Source organism: Gadus morhua, chromosome 22 (assembly GCF_902167405.1).
Source record: "Gadus morhua chromosome 22, gadMor3.0, whole genome shotgun sequence".
Lineage (NCBI taxonomy): Eukaryota > Metazoa > Chordata > Actinopteri > Gadiformes > Gadidae > Gadus > Gadus morhua.
The window spans coordinates 762454-769346 of NC_044069.1; the positions used below are offsets into that span (position 1 = coordinate 762454).

At 46.8% G+C, this 6893-nt stretch overlaps 1 pseudogene; it reads right to left on the minus strand.

The window, feature by feature from the left end:
- Window positions 1–4624: 4624 nt before the first annotated feature.
- LOC115535822 (integumentary mucin C.1-like) overlaps window positions 4625–6893 on the minus strand; it is a 6135-nt pseudogene continuing 3866 nt past the window's right edge.

Sequence of the window (6893 nt, forward strand, 5' to 3'; positions counted from 1 at the left end):
AATTGGAGTTAAACCCCACCAATGGACTGACAACTTTGGTGCTTAGTTACCAACTGGATAATAACAAAGCTACATGTCACAGTAGAAGAAACTCTAGAACTGTACAAGGTTAAAAAGGTAACGTTTAGTTTGTCCCAAGGTCTCCACCTCCTCACCCAGAGCCAGACCTCCACCTCCTCACCCAGAGCCAGACCTCCACCTCCTCACCCAGAGCCAGACCTCCACCTCCTGTCAGAAGTCCTCCAGAACAGGTCAGTGCTCTGGTGTGTGAGTCAGTTTCAATGCATGGGCTGAACCACTGCTTTAAACTAGTGGACTGCTCTGTCTTCATTCCCAAAACGGGATGCTCATGTCTGATCTCTCCAGTCTTTTGTAACCTTGAGTTATAAAAAAATCGTTAAATTAATTGTGTAACTCGGTTTCGGAGTCAAATAAGTTTATTGTTAGGCAAATGCTGATGTAAGCCTGCTGCTGTAGCTGAAAGGCGAGGCTGAGAGGCTGGGGACTGGCTTGTGGTGCCAGGATGGACCGGAGACTGAGGCTGGAGACCAGGGGCCTGCAGCACCGGACCAGAGGGTAACCATCACCAAGCTCATCTGAAACACTAAAATCCTCAGTAGTTTAGGTCTGGTTTTGATCATCTTAAGACTTTAAATCTGTACCAAGCTGTGATTTTAGTTAATTCATACCGGGGTTATGTAGGAGTCGTATGAGCTATTATTGTTACGAGTGCTGCTACGACCGTTGTGGATGAATTGCTGAATGGGTCAATCTGTAGACGTTGTCTAACTCAAGTGTTCAAATATGTTTAAATTCATCTTCCATTTTACAAGTGAACCTCAGATGCAGGGGGTGGGTTGCGTCTCCAGGTGATTTACTGCTGAGACCAACTGTTTGTAACCAGACCAGGAATCCATGGCTGAAGGGGCTGATGGAGGAGCCGTGCTGAAGGCCCTGCCTGGTGGAGGAGCCGTGCTGAAGAACCTGCCTGATGGAGGAGCTGATGGAGGAGCCGTGCTGAAGAACCTGCCTGGTGGAGGAGCTGATGGAGGCCCTGCCTGGTGGAGGAGCTGAGGACGTCTGTCGTGGGGTAGATGGAGCCTGCTGTAGTGATCATCACACTCACTGCCACTTATCGTAGAATACTGCTACCACAAACTACCGGCGTTTGTTAATATACCAGACAACTACATCTGTTTTACCACACGTAGAAGCAAGACTTCCGCTGTTTGTTCCAGACCAGGACTCTGTCTGAAGAGAGCTGATGGAGGAGCTGAGACGCTGGAGGACGTCTAGGAATCAACCAACAAGGATTCCTCGTAAGTTATAATTTACTTAACATGGTTGACTTGAAAAAGGGGAAAATACAGCTGATACTTTGACATGCGTCAACAAACTACCGCTGTGTTTTCCTACTAGAACGCGTTTCTGGAGCGGAGGCGAGCTGGTAGGGGAGCCGTGAATCTGTAGAGTGACCATCACTCTACCAACAAGGATTGTAAGTTTGTTATAACCTAGCTGTTTGTAACCAAACGTTGGGTCCAGTCTTGCGCTGTTTTGCAAATTTAAGCACTGTGGCTTGACGACCCTGGAAACCTCCCCCATCCGTCAGCCATGCCTTCTGAGTCCTTTGACTGACGGTGCAGTGGGCACGAGGCGTCATGCCCACTGCACCGTCAGTCAAAGGACTCAGAAGGCGATGCATCGCATCCACAATGCATTGCGCGTCCGTCCCCATTCAAAGTCAATGGGGATCAGTCAACGGACGGAGGCACCCCGGTCCCTGGAGCAGTGGCGTCACTAGGCTGTTTTATTCGGAGCTAAAGCCCCGGATCTAATTTGATTATCCCTGAATCTTTTTTGTTAAAAAAAGAAAAAAAAGAAAAATTATTATTTTTTTATTTATTTTTATTTATTTTGCGTCATGCAGAGCCTGTGCCATATCCGCACGTCGCACATGCTCCCAATTGTTAGGACTCTTGCGTATCTTACTGTAGGAATTTCTGTTCTACTGCTCAAGATTTTAAGCCATGAATTGATGAACTTGCATTGAAGAAAATATGTCAGTTTTCTGTGGGCTGTAAATAGGCCAATGAGGCTAAATAGCATGCCAATATTGATGACTGATTGTGTCAAGTGTCTAAGGATGAATGCTAACATGATTTCTGTCCAACTTTTGCCTTAAGTTACAATTTATCTTACTAGCTAGCTGCCCACCCTTTTCAATTCCAATGGTGGCTGTCATTTCATTACCAATGTTAAGTGTCATAAATAGTTAACACTGGCGCTGAGTCATGATTCAGAAAAAATAAATACCCAAAACATGTGATATGTTTTCAATTTACAGAAAGTTTTTGAAAAATCCAGGATTCCTGAGAGCCTTACTGCATTACATTCCATAATAGTTATTTCTTTAGGAACCTGAATGTTGTCTTTTCCTTCACAGAAAAAAAAAAATAAAAAAAATATATTTCCACTATAAAAAAGACACAGATAGAATGCAGATAGATCCTGAATTCTGCACCAAAATGCAGGAAATTAAGTGTTGGACGCTTAAAATTTTCTGGGGGAGCACCCCCATACCCCCCACCTATAATTTGTCCCCCAAAATGTTGAAATAAAACCTAGCCTATATGACCCTGTACGCAGGTTGTATACAATATATTCATTGATATGTTGTTTTTACTTTTTGGATTAGTGTGATTATCATTTCATCATAGAGTGGCCCTTTGTGAAAATGAGTTTGACACCCCTGATATAATGTAAGGTCTGTCTCACTTGTATTCATTTTACTCTGAAATAACTTGAACGGAACTTTAGATGTCTGGGGATAAGCAGCAGTCGGGCAGCTATTTTGTTTATTTAGGTAAAGCATAATGAAAAAAAATGTGCATGCGCAATAAAGTATACAACAAAACTTGTCCTACTCCCTCTTGGGCTAAGCCCCGGATGTTTCAGAAACCTAGAAACGCCCCTGCCCTGGCGCGCGCTCCTATTCTTGTTGCAAGGTTTTTATTAAGTTTGTTTGCATTCTATACAAAGTGAATGGAGCGCTGCGTATTGTTCTCCCCCATGATGGCCACCATAGCAACCATGGACCAACAACCAACAACGAGCAATGAACGTGTTTGGCAGAGCAATGGGCGTGTTTGGCCGGTGGGCCTGTTTTGCAGTGGTGGTTTCCCAAGTGACTCCGGCTACACATAGACCTACATTCCAGGAGCAGTGCCTATTTCCGCAATCCACCAGTGCTCAGTGATGAAATTATAATTTCAATTTTAATTTAAAAAGACTTCACGCTCCCTGCGACTGGCTTGGACAAGACTGACAATCTCCCCATCGGCCTAACTGAAACTCCAGACTTATAATGTTTTTCACCTCTTTCGATGCTGATATCCTCCACTTGGAAAAAAGCGGTGAAGTGGAGCAGAGAGATCGCCAGTCTGTACCAGAGCTCACACAAAACCTAACATTATCAAACTTCCTTGCGATAAATTGTAGTTTTCTTTGCATTAAAAATTATCAGTTAAATTCACAAACAACATGTGTAATCCGGGGCATATAAAGACTGGGACCAGAAAATAATTACTTTCTCTGCATTGAAACCCATTCATATTTTACAATCTTATGGGTCCCATGGGGTCTACCAGAAGGGGCGGGACCTACAAGCTCTATTGAGCAGTTTTCATAATGAATGGGCGCCATTTATTAATCCACTGACCTTTCTTTAATGGATCCATGGAGCCGACAGAATGGAAGGACCCACAATCCATTTTGAGAGTGTTCCATGCAAATTCCATAGCAGTCGCGATCAATTTCCGTTAAGTGCACCACGGAGTATTGGATTTGGAACGACACTGATATCTGAAAATCTGCAAACTTAGTGAGGGCTGATAATGTACTATGTTTAAGCGTACTCATGGAAGTATAGATATCGGAACACAGCACATGTACCTGTCCGCTCACACACACTACTGAACACCTCCATTTAGAATACTCCTCCACCTGCCTGCTCTACACTACTCGACACCTCCATGTAGAATCCTCCTCTAGCTATCTGCTCTACACTACTAAACACCGGTAGATATTTAACATCTGGATATATATATATAGGCCCGATCCCATTTCTACCCCTTTTCCCTTCCCCTTACCCTTCAAAACAAGGGGGAGGGGTAAGGGTCAGGGGAAAGAGGTAAAAATGGGATTGGGCCATAGTGTATAGATCAGTGGTCCCCACCCTCTCTGACGCTGCAGGCCGCTACGATGTCAGACAGTGTTTTGGCGGTCCGCTGTTCCACCGGATCCTGTGGCCCATCAGAGTGTGACCCCAGGGGTCGTTTGGGGTGGTTTGTTTTTATCCCCCTGACGCACGGAAGTGAACATTCTGTCGACAAATCAACGGACGGTTTTTGTAACGCCAACTTTTCGGCACCCTTTCAGACGGCGTGGTCGCCAACGGAGGAGTGCTCAGAATAGAAGCCGCACGCTTATTTGGGACCCTACCCTACTTTTGGCAGCAGAAACACCGATATAAGCGAACCGTGCCGCACCGAACCGAACTGCTCGGTGGAAACGAGGCACAACAGTTTGAGCTGACCTTGTTCTTTACAATAAAGTATAAAGATGGTTATAACTCTCAGATTTTAATATGACAGAACAGACATGTACAAAGGCTTCGAATGCAAAAGATGGAAGATAATCACTTAATCATTGCTTTTTGTAATGATCGTTTGCATAAAAATCACATTTTGTATTTGAAGAAGGAATTAAAACAAATAAATCGACTTATAAGGATAAGCCATAATGCTGAAAGGTCAAATAGAAACCCATTCTGGCCTTTAAATCGTGTATTGGATAATTTGTGCTTTGATTATTTCATTCAAAAATCTCTAACCTAACACCTTAACTAACCCTGTCTAACCTACACCTTAACTAACCCTGTCTAACCTACACCTTAACTAACCCTGTCTAACCTACACCTTAACTAACCCTGTCAAACCTACACCTTAACTAACCCTGTCTAACCTACACCTTAACTAACCCTGTCTAACCTACACCTTAACTGACCCTGTCTAACCTACACCTTAACTAACCCTGTCTAGGGTTAGGTTAGTGTGATGGTGGGGCTATAGGAGTAAGGTTAGGGTAGGGGGTTGGGGCTAATGGGGGTAGGGTAGGGTAATAAGGGTAGGGTATTAGGGGTAGGGTAGGGTAATAGGGGTAGGGTAATGGGGGTAGGGTAGGGGCGATAGGGTAATAGGGGTAGGGTAATGGGGGTAGGGTAATAGGGGTAGGGTAGGGTAATAGGGGTAGGGGGAGCGGGTTAGTGTGATGTAGGGTAATAGGGGTAGGGTAATGGGGGTAGGGTAATGGGGGTAGGGTAATGGGGGTAGGGTAGGGGCATTAGGGTAGGGGCTTAGGGCAGTGGGAGCGGGTTAGTGTGATGTTGGGTAATGGGGGTAGGGTAATGGGGGTAGGGTAATGGGGGTAGGGTAGGGGCATTAGGGCAATAGGGGTAAGGTAATAGGGGTAGGGTAGGGGCATTAGGGTAGGGGGCTTAGGGCAGTGGGAGCGGGTTAGTGTGATGTTGGGTAATGGGGGTAGGGTAATGGGGGTAGGGTAGGGGCATTAGGGTAATAGGGGTAAGGTAATAGGGGTAGGGTAATGGGGATAGGGTAGGGGCATTAGGGTAGGGGGCTTAGGGCAGTGGGAGCGGGTTAGTGTGATGTTGGGTAATGGGGGTAGGGTAATGGGGGTAGGGTAGGGGCATTAGGGTAATAGGGGTAAGGTAATAGGGGTAGGGTAATGGGGGTAGGGTAGGGGCATTAGGGTAGGGGGCTTAGGGCAGTGGGAGCGGGTTAGTGTGATTTTGGGGCAATGGGGGGGCCGGTTCACAGGACCTTCTGGCAGATGAAGGGCAGGGACATGTAGCAGGGCGCGTCGTACCAGCTCCTCACGGCCACGCGCTCCAGGTTCAACGTCTTCACTATGTAGCCACAGTCTTCATTGTTGTGGTTGTTGGGCTCCCCTTCCTCCCAGAACCTAGAGAAGGAGGGGGCATGGAGGGAGGGGGGGAGGTTACAACAACAAGAATGCCAAGAACGTGAACTCAAGCTCGTGCTGACTCGCCGTTCCTCTCCTCACGTTTTGAGGAAGGAGGAGGAAATCAGAAGCGGTCAGCAGAAAGCATCACGCAAATATTAAGAACAGGAAGGGGTTATATATATACATATATATATATATGTATATATATAAGAGAGAGAAGAGAGAGAGAGAGAGAGAGAGAGAGAGAGAGAGAGAGAGATGAACATTGAGAGATGATCACGTCTCATTTTATATATTTTTAAAGTGGTGATATGGCAATACGTCCTGTATGATCGTCTACGTGGTAATCTGTCATTCGGTCGCTGTCCCTGAGTACGTCCCCAACGTGGCGCCCAGGCTCCTCACCCGCCCACCAGGGGGGTCCCGTCCACCCAGGTCCAGACGTCCTCCGTGTGCTGGTCACTCAGGCCGAACCAGAAGGCGTTCCAGTAGCCGCGGGGCAGCAGGTCCCACAGGAAGCCCTGCAGCGGGACACGGGCTTAGCACGCTACGTAGCCTAGCACGCTACGTAGCATAGCACGATACACAGCCCTGCACCGGAACACGGGCTTAGCACGCTACGTAGCCTAGCACGCTACGTAGCATAGCACGCTACGTAGCATAGCACGCTACGCAGCCCTGCACGAGACACACGCTTAGCACGCTACGTAGCCTAGCACGCTACGCAGCCCTGCACCGGGACACACGCTTAGCACACTACGTAGTGTAGCATGTTATAAAGCCCTTCACCAGGACACACTACGTATTCTAGCAAGCAACGTTGCCTAAAAGGCTACACAGCCTAGTCC